This window comes from Sminthopsis crassicaudata, chromosome 2 (assembly GCF_048593235.1).
Source record: "Sminthopsis crassicaudata isolate SCR6 chromosome 2, ASM4859323v1, whole genome shotgun sequence".
Taxonomy (NCBI): Eukaryota; Metazoa; Chordata; class Mammalia; order Dasyuromorphia; family Dasyuridae; genus Sminthopsis; species Sminthopsis crassicaudata.
The window spans coordinates 179,722,136-179,738,974 of record NC_133618.1 but is presented as its reverse complement, the minus strand read 5'-3'; the positions used below and the strand labels follow the sequence as shown (position 1 = coordinate 179,738,974).

The 16,839-nt window shown below is 32.5% G+C and overlaps 1 protein-coding gene and 1 long non-coding RNA gene across 6 annotated transcripts in view; one reads left to right on the top strand and one right to left on the bottom strand.

Moving 5' to 3' along the window:
- The window catches only part of LOC141555246 (uncharacterized), a 38,119-nt gene extending 29,527 nt beyond the window's left edge, over window positions 1–8,592 (bottom strand). Inside the window, exon 1 of the long non-coding RNA XR_012486128.1 lies at window positions 8,506–8,592. This is a non-coding gene — a long non-coding RNA (uncharacterized LOC141555246). The remainder of the gene's footprint in view (window positions 1–8,505) is intronic.
- The window catches only part of MCPH1 (microcephalin 1), a 314,170-nt gene that overhangs the window by 104,113 nt on the left and 193,218 nt on the right, over window positions 1–16,839 (top strand). The window lies entirely within an intron of this gene.

Genomic DNA, 16,839 nt, shown 5'->3' with positions numbered 1-16,839 from the left:
AATCTGCAACATTTTTAAATGGGCAGTTTACATAGTGTTCTTTCTTTGAACTATATTCTCAGTGAATTGTCATTTTTTTTGGCCATTGTTCAACCCAAGAAGCTAAGAATGTGATAAGATTATAGGTTAAGAAAAAAGAAAGGAGAGAAATTGGGATTGTTACTTAGCCAACAGCCAAATGAAGATTAGAATAGACTTAAGATGAATGTTTTTACAATTAAATGATCTTGCATGTTTAAATCAGAAATAATGTTATATACATAGTCACTATTAACAAAACTGTTAGTGATCCTTTAAAAAGCAAAAAGAATTCCATGGTTATTTTTACAGATGGATTTGCTTAAAATGAAACATGTTTTTTAAATTTTATTTGGATATATTTTATCATATACATAACTACCTATAGTTTATAATTTTCAACATTTCTGTACATTCAGTATTTTTGATATTAATAAAATTTAATTTGCCTGCAATTCTTTCTAATTTTTGTATGCATTTTTTTAAATTTCCAACTTAGATTTTGCATTTATAAAATTTTTTCTTCCAAGGAATTAAAAAACATTTTGCAAAAGTGAGTTATATTCATTCCAACCTAATTTAAATCAGTAGAATAATTCTCTGCAAATAAATTTCAGATATAGCTCTGAAAAATGTTAAGTGGAGACATTTTTTCTTGTCATGATCTAGCTATTAGATGTGTGTAGACTTAGTACTGTAGCAAGTATGTAGAATTAATAGTTAAGAGTAGAAAGCTGATAACTGTAGGAATTTAACGCCATTTTTAAGTTCCTGTTCAATTTTAGACTAATTAATTAGTTATAAACTTCAGGTATGGATCGGAGTAGATTTCCTCTTGAGGGAATTTCTCTAACTCCAAGATTGTGTGATTGTATAGCAGGGGTCCTCAAACTATGGCCCGCAGGCCAGATGCAGCCTGCTGAGGACGTTTATGCAGCCCGCTGGGTTATGGAAAAATCAGACCGGAAGTTCGACCTAAACTCGCATTAGCAATGCACACTTCCAGCACTGGGCTGAGGCGCCGGAGACAGAGTGTCAGGCGCCCCCTATTTAAAAGGTTTGAGGACCACTACTGTATAGAATTGTTTGAAATTAATTTTTATATGAATTAATTTTAACTTTTTTGATGTTGTTCAATTCATGTCCAATTCTTCGTGAATTGTAGACCAACTGTCTATGGGGTTTTCTTGGCAAAGATACTATAGTGGATTCTCTAGTGAATCCAGTGGATCCATTTTTTAAACAGTCAGAGGTTAAGTGATTTGCCTGGAGTCATAGAAATAGGAAAATTCTGAGAGTGAATTTTAATTCAGATCTTCCTTGACTCCAGGCCCAGTGCTTTTATCCACTGAATGACCAACTGCCTCATTGTAACTCTAAAATGTATTTATTGAAGTAACCATCTCATTTGACTGGCATTCTTCAAGAAAAGCTTATAGTTATAGCTATAGCTATATTAAATATATATACTAAATATAAATTTATAGCTAACTAAATTTGTAGGTTATTGGTGTTAAACCATTATTATCTTAGGCAAGAAAGATATTCCATTAGACACAAAACTCTGTAACTGAAATTTTATTTTGATATGTTTCTTTTCTTATTTTTTGTTGTTGAGGCAATTGGGGTTAAGTGACTTGCCTAGGGTCACATAGCTAGGAAATATTAAGTGTCTGAGGTCAGATTTGAACTCAGGTCCTCTTGACTTAAGGGCTGGTGCTCTATCCACTATACTACCTAGCTGCCCTTTGAAATTTTATTTTGGATGTCCCATAGATATGTTGGTCTCTCCACATCATATTCTTGTAAAGTTAGCAGTTTGTCAGCCTTCGAAGGTTAACAAAATAAAATTAATCTTTAAGAAAACTACTTTGAAAACTATAAGATGATGTCATATACATATATTTATATAAATATATATACACATATATTTACACATATAGTATACATGTGTATAAGTATTATTACCATATTTTTATTATCATTTCTCATCTTTATGTTTCATGGGACTCAGATAAAAATAACCTTGAGGCAAGTCACTAGCCTACTATTATTCTTTTATTTTTAGGGTTCAGTAAATTATTGCAAAATATTATTAATTCTATAATTGAATGAATTTTGAGATGTAGGCTCCCCTTCTATATTCACTAAATGTATCTTTAAGACAGTAACTTTAGTAGTAGACAAGATGATGGAGATGCTATCTATTTCTTATTTTCATGTTAAAAAGATAATCTTCTGGTAGGTCTCTATATTTTTTTTCCTATTTCTTCTTGCAGCTCTCTTAACTTTTCTAGGAATTTTAGATGCTGTACCACTTGGTGCATATATGTTTAATATTAAAATTGCTTCATTGTTTATAGTACCTTTTAGCAAAATAAAGTTTCCTTCCTTGTTTCTTTTAATTAGATCTATTTTTGCTTTTGCTTAATCTGAGATCAGGACCACTATCCCTGCTTTTTTTTTAAAAGCTTTTTTTATTTATAAAACATATGATTGGGTAATTTTTCAACATTGACCCTTGCAAAGTCTTCTGTTCCAAATTATCCCTTCTTTCCTTCCCCCTATTTCCTCCCCTAGATGGCAGGTAGTCCAATACATGTTAAATATGTTAAAATATATGTTAAATCCAATATATGTATACATATTTATACAGTTATCTCAGATCAAGAAGAGAAAAAAAAAACTGAGAAAACAAAATGCAAGTAAACAACAACAAAAAGAGTGAGAATACTATGTTGTGGTCCATATTCAGTTCCCATGGTTCTCTCTCTGGGTGTAGATGGCTTTCTTCACTTGGAACTGGTTTGAATCATCTCATTGTTGAAAAGAGCCATGTCTATCAGAACTGATCATCGTATAGTCTTATTGTTTATGTGTATAATGATCTTCTAATTCTACCCCTACTTTTTAAACTTCAGCTGAAGCACAATAGATTCTATTCCAGCCTTTTATTTTTGCTCTTTATGTATCACTCTGCTTTAAATATGTTTTTTGTAAACAATATATTGTAGGATTCTGGCTTTTAATCCACTCTACTAACTGTTTCTGTTTTATGGGGGAATTCATCCATTCATATTCACAGTTAAAATGACTAACTCTTTATTTCCCACCATCTTATTTTCCCCAAGTTATATTTTTCTCTTTCCTTTCCCCATTTCTCTCTTCCCCAGTGTTTTGCTTCTGACCACCACCTCCCTCAATCTGCCCTCCCTTTTTTTATCTCTTTCCCCTTCTACTTCTATTCTCTCTTTAATTAGCCTCTCTCTTTTCTTTCTCCTTTCCTCTTCTACTTCCCTATAGGATGAAATAAGTTTGTCTATCAAACAAAATATGTCTGATATTCTCTCTTTGAGCCAAACCTGATGAGATTGCGATTTAAATAGTGTTCATCCCCCTCCCTTCTTTTTCCCTCAATTGCAATAGATCTTTTTTGCATCTTCATGTGATATAATTTACCCCATTTTGTTTCTCGTTTTCTCTTTTTCCTATATAATGTTTTCCATCCCTAGTTTTTTGTTTATATTTTTAATTTTTAAAAGAACTTTTAAAAGAAAGTTAGTTATTTTTCTTCCCTTTTTAAGGAAAGAAGATCAAATTTTCTGTTTAGTTCTGTTTTTTTTTTTTAATCAGAAATAAATGAAAGTCACCTGTTTCATTGAATGCCCATCTTTTTCCCTGAAAGATAATGTTTAATTTTTCTAGATAGATTATTCTTGGCTGCAGTTCAAGCTTCTTTGCTCTTTGGAATATTTTATTCAAAGTCCTTCTATCTTTTGAAGTAGAAGCTGTTTGGTTCTGGGCAGTCCTGATTATGGCTTCTCAAAATTTGAATAGTTTCTTTTTGATTGCTTGCAGTATCTTTTCCTTGATCTGATAATTCTAGAATGTAACTATAATATTCTTTGAAGATTCCATTTTGGGGTCTCTTTCAGGAGGTGATTGGTAGATTCTTTTAATGGCTATTTTACTTTCTAGTTCTATTTCATCAGGGCAGTTTTTCTTGATGATTTCTTGAAAGATTTTGTCTAGGTTCTTTTTTTCATTGTGTTTTTTAGGTGGTCCAATAATTCTTATATTGTCTCTCTTGGTTCTGTTTTCCAGGTCAGTTGTTTTTCCAATGAGGTAGTTTACATTTTCTTCTATTTTTTCTTATTCTTTTTTTTGTTTTGTTTTGTTTGACTGCTTCTTGATATCTTATTGAGTCATTCACTTCATTTATTCAATTCTAATTTTTAGTGAATTATTTTCTTCAGTTACCTTTTTAACTTCTTTTTGCATTTGGCCAATTGAAATTTTAAATGAATTGCTTTTTTCATGGGATTTTTTTCCTATTTCACCCATTCTATTTTTTAGGGAGTTGTTCTCAGTTTTCATTTTTACCAGTTCTGTTTTTCAAAGTGATGTTTTCTTTTTCCATTTTGCCAAATCTATTTTTTAAGGAGTGATTTTCTTCAGACAATTTCTGTTTCCTTTCCCAAAGCTCTCAATTCCTTTCCCCATTTTCCTTCTCTGAGACTCTTTTAAGATCGTTTTTGAATTCTTCCAAAAGAGCCTTTTGAGTTGGAGAGGAACTCATATCATCCTTTGAGGCTTCATCTGGAGACATTTTGCCTTTGGTGTCTTCAGAGTTTGAGTTCTATTCTCCATAATATTCTATATTATGGAGTCTCCGTAATAACTATCTATGGTCAGAACTCTTTTTGGTTTTTTGCTCATTTTTAAAGGTTGAGATCTGCTCTTAAGGCACAAGGGAGATTGACCCAAGCTTCCTGTATAGACAAAAATGGCTTCACATTGTCCTGGGGCCCATGCTGCCAGCTTCCTTCTCATGCGGGGTAGGCATGACCAAGTCTCACTTATTATGCTAGGGTTCAGGAGCTCACTATTTGCCTTCTACAGTTGTTTTGGAGGTCTCACAGCTAGTATGCTGATGCACTGGCTTCTGAACCAGAAGAGAGTTATTAATGCTGCTATATTTTGGCTAAGGGTTTCCCAGTAGATTCCCCTGCATGGGTTCTGTCACTCTAAAACCTATTCAGAAACTTAATTTGATGTTGATTCTTCAGAAAGCCAGGAAAACTCAGACAAAGACCTGTCTACTCTCCACCATCTTGGCTCTGCTCCTAAGTCTCTATATTTTGAAAGATTTTATTTCCACATAGTTTGAGGGTTATGACTGTTCAGTATGGCAACATGTGTGAATTTGTGAGCTAATCCTATCTATGTGATTGACTATAGTACTATCTGTGATATCACTCTTATTCCAGTAGAGGAGTATTCTTAAATTCTCAAGAATATTTAGAGATTTGCATTTTTAAATATAAGGACATATTGTCTGCTAGTTTATAAAGAGTAATGATTATTTATATAGCACTTTAAAATATTCATAATATTTTATTTCATTTGATTCTTTCAGCAATCATGTGAAGTAGATGCTAGCTATTATTATTATTATTCCCATTTTACAGATGAAGCTAAGAAAATTTAAATGAATTGTCAGGTTTATATAGTAAGTGTCTGAGGCAATCAGTCAATAAGTATTTTTTAAGCACTTATGTGTACTGGGGATATAAAGAAAGACCAAAGACAGTTCTGATGTCAGAGATTTCAGAATTTTATGAAGGAGAGACAATATATAAACAAATTATATACAGAATGAAATGGAGATATCATCAAAGAGAAGGCAGGAAAGAGATTAAGAGACCAGGAAAAAGAAGATCAGGAAAGCATCTTACAGAAGCAGATAGGAATTAAATTTGGGTCTTCCTGATTCCAAGGCCAGTGTTATATGCTAAGGCTCTTAAAAACAAAAAGAAAAGAAAAGTAGAAAAATGAACTTCTGGCATATCAGTCTGGCTGCTTGTCCTTATCTTTCTAGATAGTTTGATAGTTTCTAGGGTTTTTTTTTCAACCTACAAAATTGTTGCAATTTTTATAATTTCCTAAAAAACTCCTAATGAATAAGACTGAAATTTTTAGGAATAAGTTTTCTTCAGTTTCTGATAGTGACATGATCCTGTCACTAACATGAATCTCTCCCTTTCTGAAAGCAAATCTGCTGAAGATAGCCTTTTATTGGATGTTATTTTTATTGATGTATTGTTGCATGATTTACTGTAGTATTTTTATTTTTCTTGTTCCAATATTCAAATTATTCTAGTATATCCTTATCTTTAACTTTATATGATTTATGTCTGGAAAAACCACTGATCAGATTGATAAAAATTATTGGGTTTTTTGGTAATTGAATAAAGTATTGTAGCATAAACTCATCTTTGGTATACTCACTGAAAATATCTTTGAATAACTCTAGTAGCAGATAAGACTTTATCCTCTTCCCACTTGGTTTTGATTACTTCTGTTAGATCTGTTTATTTTGATAAATTTTTACTCCATTCTATAAGTTTGAAGTTTATGACTGTGGTATGACATTGTCTATATTAAAAATATCTTCCTTCTGGTTTTTTGGGTCAGTGTGATTGGGTGCAACAATTTTATCTGTGATAATTCAATAATTTCAGCACAGTTTATTCACTAATTCTCAAGGATATTTTGATGTTTACATTTGTAGTAAAAGATTTAGCATCTGTTTGTGAAAAATACTATGCTTCTTTCATATAGCAAACTAACTTTAGTTTCCCTTTATAATAACATTACTAAATTAGTAGTTAAGGGGAATATATCAGGCATGTTTTACTTAGATTTTATCAAAGTATTTGACAAAGTAAACCTCTCCTGGTAATACTTGAGAAGATAATGGGATGTGGAAGACAATCTTTATAATTACCAAATCTGTGTATCCAACCCTGTATATCCTATGCTGAGATATAGTCCCCCATAACTAACTGCCCTTTCAACATTAAATACTGAATGTTCTGTTGTCATTTCAACTCCAGCGTGTTAAAAACTGAACTCATCTTTCTCACCAAACCTGCCTCTATTTGCAACTTCCCCAGTACTGTCTAAGGAACCACATCTTACCCATTAAGGCATGTTTACAATCTTGATATTATCCTTTATTCTTTATTCCCCTCTCTCCACATTTCCAATCAGTTGCCAAATCTTGTTTTTCTACTTGCACAATATCTCTGTGTTCCCTTTTTTCTAGTCACAGTACTATCTCTATAGTTCAGACTCTTGTAACTTCTTGCCTGATCTATTACATTAGCCTTCCAAGTAGTCTCTGCTTTAAGTTTTCCTACTACAATCAATCCTTTTCAAAAATGTCAATGTGATTTTTCTAAAGTAGAAATGTTGACCATGTTCCTCTTCTTCCTTCCTCCAGTGGCTTCCCATTACTTCTAAAATCAAAGATAAACTCCTCTGTTTGACATTTAAAGCTTTTACAACCTGGTTTCACCTATTTTATAGCCTTTACATATTATTCCCTTTTTGTGCCATTAAGAGGATTGAAGAATATCTATGCTTTGCTCTGACCCCAATCTATCATATTCTTTCAGAGGCAATTGGTTATACAGTGGATAGAGTACTGACCTTTAAGTCTAGATAACCTGAATTCAAATACAGCCTCAGAAACATAACTAGTTGCCTAGTCTGTTTGCCTCATTCCCCTCAACTATAAAATGGAAATAATAACTTCTACCTTTCAGGGTTGTTAAATATTAAATGAGGTGAAATTTGTAAATTAAAAACAAACAAACATTGAAATGGCTATTGGCACATAGCAGATGATATATAAATAAATGCTGATTTCCCCCTCAATTTCCATGTGCTCTATAGTCCAACTGGTCTTCATGCTGTTAATCTAATAGTACTCTATCTTTCTTTTGTATTGACTTTTTCCCATGTCTGGAATCTTTCCTTCCTCACTTCTATCTCATAGATTCCTTGGCTTCCTTCAAGACTTAATCCAAATCTCATCTTCTATAGCTGATCTGCCTAGCTGTCATTGCCTTCTTCTCTGACATTACCTTCCACCTACTCAGTATATACTTTGTATTGATGAATGTATGTGTAAAGTGTTTCAACTATATCAACAGTGTATCTACTGTCTTAGTGCCCAGTATCTGAAATTCAGGTATATTACATTTCATTCTTCTCAGTTTTCCCATACACTTAAGAAGACTGGGAAAAGTCAGGGTGAAAAGATTTCAACCTCCCAGTTCTCATTTTTCCTGAAGTGTAGAGGTTGTACCTCAGTTCCATTTAATAACTAAGGTTAAGATTAGCTTTTATATACAAATATTTATTTCAATATCTATAATAAATATACAGACATCTTCCCTAACCCATAGATTTTAATCTTTATATCTCCTATAATAGGTCTTTTGGAATGTTTTCCACTTACAACTCCTTTTTGCCTAAGAAATTTTTATGCAACCCTGGGCATAGAGGTATATAAATAGGTATACAAATTATATGTTTACTGATAATAAATCATAATTCCACAAACCCCACACTGAGTTATATGACCTCACATGGGGCCACAAACTCATAGTTTAAAACAATTTGTCTTATACTTACCTTAGCCTCTGAGAGGAAAAGGAGATTAGATTCATTGCTTAGCTCAGTTCCTATAAAGTACCATCCCATTTCCAAGTCCAAATCTCCCCTTGCACATGAGTTCCAGGCACCCAGGCTTCTCGGGGCTTCTGTTTCTGACTGGCCACAACATCCTGCATGGAATTCTGACTCTAAAATCACAGTGGCTCAAACTTTAAGGTCCAGCAAGGACTGCCTTCTCCAAATCCTTGAAACTGACAAAGACAAACATAAGGCACAAACAAACTCTAGACAGAAATTGTGTAGTCATAGGACAAAAGGGAGAGCAGGAGAAAGGAAGTTTTTCCCTTTTGTGGGCTCATTTCACGATGCTCTCCTTATGAGTGAACTATAGTCTTCATCCTTTTGACTGGGGCAGCCAGAGTTGTTCAATCTGACAGTTTCTAAAGGCATTGCCTGTTTTGTCCCTGCATTTAATCTAAGGAGATTGCTCCCATCCACATGGTGAGAAATTAGGAGGGAAATCCTTTCCAGGAGCAGTATACTTCCACATTAGTGGATCTGAACGTAGACAAAGCAAGCTAAATTACATATGTAGGGATTGTGTCTCTCTTCAGGATATGAGCTCCTTGAGAAGTGGCTTGTTTTGTTTTCTTTTGTTTTTCTTTGTATCCACAGCTCTTATCACAATGCCTGGCTCAGAAAAAGCACATAATACTTGTTTACTGCCCAATAGATTGATGAGAATACAATTAGAAAAATGTAGAATTTGTTGGATAACCAAACTCAAAGTGTAGTTAATGTTTCAACGTCAACATTATGGGAAATCTTCAGTGTAGTACCCCAGGGATCTGTACTTGGTGCTGTGCTGTTTAATATTATTATCATTAGTCTGGATATAGATATAGATGGTATGTTCATCAGATCTGCAGATGACACAAATCTGGAAGAGACAAACTAACTCTGGATGAGAGTCAGAATCCAAAAAGATGTTGACAGGCTGCAGATTGGACTAAATTTAATCAAATGAAACTCAGTGGGGATAAGTATAAAGTCATGGTTAGGTTCAAAAAATTAATTTCAGAAGTACAAAGTAGAGGAGATATAGAGAGCAGTTCTAAAAAAATTTGGGGCAAAGTTAGTAACAGTCAATAGTGTGATTAAACAGCCCCTCCCCCCCAAAAAAAACCTAATGTAACTTTTAGAAATTCATTTCTAATTTATTGAATAAAACAAGCAAATAAAACATTGTATGTTTGAATTATTATGTAAATTATTTTCATCTAGTATTCCTTTCCTGCTCCCTCTGAGAGCCATTCCATAAAACAAATAGCATTTTTAAGACTAAAACTTAAGAAAAAGAGGGAAAAAATCAGCATAACTGATAAGTGCTTTGAAAGCCTAATAATGTGCAATGTGCAACACTTTCAGGTCTCCTACCTTTCTATAAAAGTGTACTGAGATTTGGGAAGATCCTCTCATATCTCTTCTTTCAAGACATGCTTGTCCTTTATGATTTTGCAACAATTGCTTTTGGTTTTTCATGTTTATATTTTTTGTTTACATTATTGTTGAACTTGTATACATTGTTTTCTTTGTTGAGTTTATTTCACCCTGCATCATGTAGATTTTTCAGTGCTTCAGAATTTGTCACGTTCATTATTTCTTCTTACAGCACAATATTTCATTATATTTATGTGCCATAATTTTTTTAGTCATTCTCTAATCAATTGGCATCTAATTTGTTTACAATTCTTTGCTACAATAAAAAATACTGATATAAATATTTTGGTGTATATAGTAACTTTCTTCTTATCAGTGGCTTCCTTGGATAATAAATCTTGTAATGGAATCACTGGGTCAAAAAGAATAGACATTTTAGTTACTTTATTTGGAAAATTCCAAATTTCTTTCAAAATTGATTCACAGTTCCAACAAATAATGTACTAGTGTGCCATGACCCCTCTAAAAATAATTATTCTTACCATTTTGTCTTCTTTGATCATTTGTTTGATGTGAGGTGAAACCTCAGAATTGTTTTGCTCTATTTTTCTCATATTTTGGTGATTTGGTATATTCCATCATTAATAATTTATAATTATTTTAAGAACTATTTATTCAGGGGCAGCGAGGTGGCTCAGTAGATAGAGCACTAGCCCTGAAGTCAGGAGGACCTGAGTTCAAATATGATCTCAGATACTTAACACTTCCCAGCTCTGTGACCCTGGGCAAGTCACTTAACCCCAATTGTCTCACAGAGAGAGAGAGAGAGAGAGAGAGAGAGAGAGAGAGAGAGAGAGAGAGAACTATTCATTGAGAAATGGCTTTTGATTTTATATATACACATATATTTTTATTTATACATATATGTATGTAGATATATATATATACACACCACAAATTCATACATATACACATATGTAGACATAGATATAGTCTTTATATCTTTGATAGTAAACTCATCAAAAAAGTTTGATCCCTTTTTCTCTTATCATAGATGCATTAATTTTGGTAGAACCTACCAAAAGGAAGGGCTTATGTTTATTCCTATTATATTCATTTGATTTTCAATCATCATATTCTAGCCTGCCAAAAATTTATCATAATTTCATCATCAAATGTATAAATTATTCTTTCTAGATTTCCATCATTTGCATATTTGATAAACATTCAATGTCTTCATCCAGGTCATTGATAAAATTGTTGAAAGATATATGCTAGGGACATCTCCCTTGGGCAATCCATTAGAGATTTCATTTAAAATTCAGTCAACTTGTTCTGTATCTGTCTAACAATATTCATTTAGCAAACATGCACATCTCCACAAGGATAGACATTATGACAGATTTTGTTAAGTTCTTTGTTCAAATCCAGGTATTGTATCCCCTTAGTCTACAAATTTAATAATCCTATTTAAAATTTTATCATTGTTAATTATTCTTGATGAAGCTATAATGGCATTCAATGTTCATTCATTGCTAGATGCTCACAAAGTATCCTTTGAATTATATGTTCTGTAATCAAATTCTGGCATTTGAAGACTTCATCAGTCATTTGAAAAAATCTACTTGTAATTTTTTATCATCTGACTTGGAAACTTGTTGAAACCACTTAAGTGCTCTTTTAATACCTCCTTACTTTTCATTTTTTGAAAACCGAGACATTTTTCTTTTTGTATCTCTCTTGTTCTATTCAGATGGATCTTCTATACTTAATGGCCTTGGGTCAATGATGACATTTTCCAGTTTTGAGAGAAATAGCTTTAAAAGTGGGAAATACAGTATTTTAATCTTCTGACCTGGATGTTCAATGAAGATACCTAAGTGATGCTTTAGTTCCTTTTTTATCTTGTATTTTAGCTGCCTGATATTTCTTCTTGCTTTGACCTATATTTTCCAGTTCAAGTTCATTTTTCTTGCCATAAAAACATAAGCAACACTGGAATTAAATAGTTCTGCTTTTTTTGAAGTACTTTCAATACTTTTACAAAATTTGTGATTTTTTTTTCAAAACCTTGGATATGGATTAATATCTTTAGTCTTGTTTTCCTTCATTTTCATGAATTCACATATACGAGTGTAATTTCGGTTCGAGTTTTATCATTTCTTCTTTAGCAACTACCTCTTTCTCTTTTGTCAGAAATAGATTCAAAAGTTTCCATCCTTGCTTCATTCACCTTTTAAATAAGTAAATGTTCTGCATTTGGCAAAAAAGAGAGATCCTACAGATATCCAGATATTTAAAATCTTCTATCACTGTTTCCAAATCATGTATAATGATGTTTCCCAAATACTTTATTAAAAATTTTTTTGATTCAGCTTTTGTCATTTTGTGTCAGTTCATCAAAGTCTTACCATGTTTCTCTATACTCTTAATATTCATTGTTTCTTAGAGCACAGTATTAATTCCACCTTTTTTCTCTAAATCTATATTATTTTCTCAGGAAAATAGCATTTTTTTGCCATTAATCCCCATGGAAATGCTTTGTATTATGTTTCTACTTTCAAATTACATGTTTTCATCTATTAGCATATCTTTCTAATACAAAATGTTCTATTACCCCCTCTTTTTTCTGGTCCTTTTGAATAAAGTTTATCTTTACAGATGGATATATAGTCCTTTTCTGAATCTTATCCTATCAGGTCTCAATATCCTTCACATAGAATGTAACTACTTACAGGGTGGGAGCTCTAGTTCATCTTGTTTAATATCTATCCATATTTTGTCTATAAAGACACTTGAGATCATCAGTCTTATTACTATTTTTTAAAGTGTTATTTCTTGTTGATTTCTTGTATACTGTACTACTGATTGTCTTCTGATGCCATAACTGCTACTCACTATGGTATATATTGAAAGGAGTGGACAGTTTTCCATGATTAGCTATTTTATTTGGTTGAGTCTTAATCAGATTCATAAAACTTCAGGCAGCCATATTTTTAGTGGTCTGTTTAAGTATTCAATCTTTGTGCACAAGCTCATTATTCCTATATTTTAAGTCTGATCTAGAAATCTTTATCCAATTTTAAGACAACATATTATCAGCTATTAAAGCTTCTAAATTTGCTTTTCTTTCCTCTTCCTAGGAATCAGTTTTTTTATTTTTTAAAATAACAGGCCAGATGATTTCTAAGATTCCTTCTAATTCTGGCATTTTGTGCTCCCATGATTTTAATTCATTGAAGTGAAGGGTTCACTTTCTTAGCTTAAGAGGCTCCAGTTGTCTCTCTGATGCTTTTAGAGTTCATGCTGAGTCTTACTTCCCCCAATGTCCTGCCACAAGTTATCAACAGTGGTATCAGTACTGGCATTTGAGGGTTAGGAGACCACTCTGGATTTGTTTCCTTCAGGCCCTCATTGAATGCAGAGTGGTTAGGACAATGTTTATATTTAAAGAGGGAATGTAAAGGTGAAGCAAATTCTTTTGACATATTACAAACAATAGAATTCAAGTCTAGGAATGTATCAAACACAGCTGCAGGAACAGGAAGTCCTTAAGTTAACTGCCAAAGATCTGTGTAACAGTTGGGTTACATTTGTTGTAACTCCTGCCATCAAAAAAAATTCTCTAGAACTTTAGTAGAAGACAAAGTGAGAACAGTAAAGACATGTATAAGCTGTTCTTTCCTTTCCTTGTTCTTTTCTTTTCCTTTCCTTTGCTTTTTTCTTGTCCTTTTTTCCCCTTTATTTACAAAATATTAGTATGATCTAAGTAAATCTCTATTTTCTGTTTCATAAAAACATGTCTTTTAAATATGGATCTAGAAATTCATGAATTTAAGATTTGGGATTTTGAGTATTTGCTGCTAAATCATCATGGAATTTAAATACCTCTACCTTCTCCTGTTTCCACCTAGGCCCATTCTTTCTGTCTTTGTCAACTGTTTCTTCTCCTTTTTGACCTTGAGCCTGGGACCTTCCCAAATTCAATTCAGTACATTTATTTAGCACTACTATATTAAAGTCACTCTACTCAACTCTAGGATGTTTGGCCAAGATTGTATGGTCCGAAGAGTTATGTCTTGAAGTCCCCAACAAGTTACCAGCAAAATTTTTTCCAGAGAAAATTTAGTACTTGTTAGGATTTCTCATGTAATCCTGGAGAAATTGAGGCAAGATAGAGATTAGAGAGTATTTAATATTTTATTTGAAAGGAAGAGATTCACTGGGACCAACTGGATCTGTGGTTTGCTCCCAGGGCTGAATGAGACTCTTTCCAGAATCCAGCAAACAATGTGAGTTCTCAATGACATTAAAGAGGGAATTTGGTTCAGATACAGGGGTTAGACAGAGGCAGGGTAGAGTCAGAGCACTGAGAGTGGGAACAGGACTATGGATCTGGTTCTGACAGGGTAGAAGGAGACATGGGGAACATGATAAATTGCGATTACAGAATGGGGAGAGGCACCCAATATTCTGATGATGTCTAAGATTGAAGGTCTTTCTCCTTATCTGGATCATCAAGATTAGGAGGGAGGGATAGTGTTGCAGGATTGACCAGAATAATTAGGAACTGAGGCAGAACAATTCAGGGAAACCAAGGCAGGACAATTAGGGAAATTTAGGATAATTAGGGAAACTGAGTCAGGATAATAAAAGAGAACTGTGGCACAACATTCATAGGTCTAATACAAAATTTGAAAGGTTATTGAGGGTGTTTTTTTTAAGTGAAATTTGGAAGAAGCTTAGTTAATTAACTATCTAAAGCAATCTCAGATTTCTCATTTTGTGACACTTTTTTGAACCTTTCCCCCCACCCATTGGAACTGTGTCTTAATAATAATTATAGCTAACACAACATGGTTTTATGATCCCGAGCTAGTAGCTTAACCTTTCCTTAAAAACAGACTCTATATAGGGGAAAAATTGTAACATTTACACTAGGTTGTTATGGAGATTAGCTAAAATAACTTTTGTAAAATGTTTTGTAAACCTTAAGGTGCAATGTAAATGCTAGTTATTTTTATTATTATGTTTTTAATTATTTATTTTCAATATTCATTAAAATTGTTTTTGAATGACAAATTCTTTTCTTACTGCTTGCTCTTCTTCCACTCATTGAGAAAGCAGCCAAAATATCAATTTTACGTGACATTATGTAAAACATTTCCATCTTATCTATGTTGCAAAATGAAATAAAAAGTAAGACACATAAAGGATTTTTAAAAAAGTTTGGTTTAATCTGTAGTTCTAGATATGGATAGTAAATATTTTTCATCATGGATCCTTTGGAATTATTACGGATCACTTTTTAATCAAAGTAGCTAAATTTTTTACTTTTGATCATCTTTACAGTATTCTTTACTGTGTACGATGTCTAGTTCTGCTTGCTTCATTTTATATTAACTCATATAAGTTTCAGGTTTTTCTGAAACCATCCTGCTCATAGTAATAATATTCAATCACAGTTATATACCACAAGTTTTTCAGCTATTCCCCAGTTGATAGACATCCTTTTAATTTCCAATTCTTTATCACCATAAAAAAAAAGAGCTCTTGTAAATATTTCTGTACAAATAGGTCCTTTTCCCCTTTCTTTGATCTCTTTGGGATATCTAGGAAAGACATTGCTGGTTCAAAGTACATGCACAATTTTGTAGTCCTTTGGGCACAGTTCCAGATTGTTTTCCAGATTGGTTGGAATAGTCTACAACTCCACCAACATTTGTCATTTTCTTTTTCTGTCATGTTAGCCAATGTGATAGGCATGAGGTAGTACCTCAGAGTTGTTTTCATTTGCATTTTTCTAATCAATAGTGATTGAGAGAATTTTTTTCATATGACTTGATACTTTTAATTTTTCCTGAAAATTATCTCTTCAAATCCTTGGAGCATTTTTTTCAGTTGGAGAATGGCTCTTATTTATATAAATTTGGATCAGTTCTCCATATATTTAATGAGCCTTTTTCAGAGAAACTTGTTGTAAAAATTTCCCCCCCTAGTTTCCAGCTTTCTTTCTAATTTTTCTGGCTTATGATTTTGTTTCATGCAAAAACTTACATTTTTTATTTTTTAAAAATATATTTTTATTTGTAAAATATTCTCAACTACATATAAAAAAATTAACATTCATTTTTAAAATATTGAGTTCCAAGTTCTTTTCCTTCCTTCCTACTTTCCTTCTTGAGTAGGCAAGAAATTTGATATCAATTACTCATAAAGTCATGTAAAACATTTCCATCTTAGTCATGTGGGAGAAGAAAAAACAAACAAAAACCCAAGAGAAATACTTTTTTTTTTTAATAGAAAAACAGAGCTTCAATCTGTATGCAGAGCTCATTAATTCTTTTTTTTTTTTTTTTTTTTTTTTGAGATGGATAGCATTTTTCATCATGGGTCCTTTATAACTTCCATGAATCATTAACTTGATCATAGCATCTAAGTATTTGATAGTTGATCATCCTTATAATATTGTTATTACTATGTGCAGTCTTCACCATAAACTTCACTTCATTTTGCATAGGTTCATATCTTCTTAGGTTTTTTCGAAACAATATTGCTCATTATTTCTTATAACACAATGGTATTCCATCATAATCATATGCTACAACTTACTCAGTGGTTTCCCAATCATTGAATATCCCCTTGGTTTCTAATTCTTTACTACAAATAGGTTCTTTCCCATTTTCTTTGATCTCTTTGGATATTGATCTAATAAAGGCTATTATTGAATCAAAGGAGATACAATTTTAGGTATAGTTCCAAATTATTTTTCAGACTAATTGAACTAATTCAAAACTCCACCAGCAATGCATTAATGTCTCAGGTTTTTTGCATTCCCTCTAGAATTTGTTATTTTTTTTTTCTATTCTATCATGTTAGTCAATCTGATAGGTATGATAAAATACTCCAGTT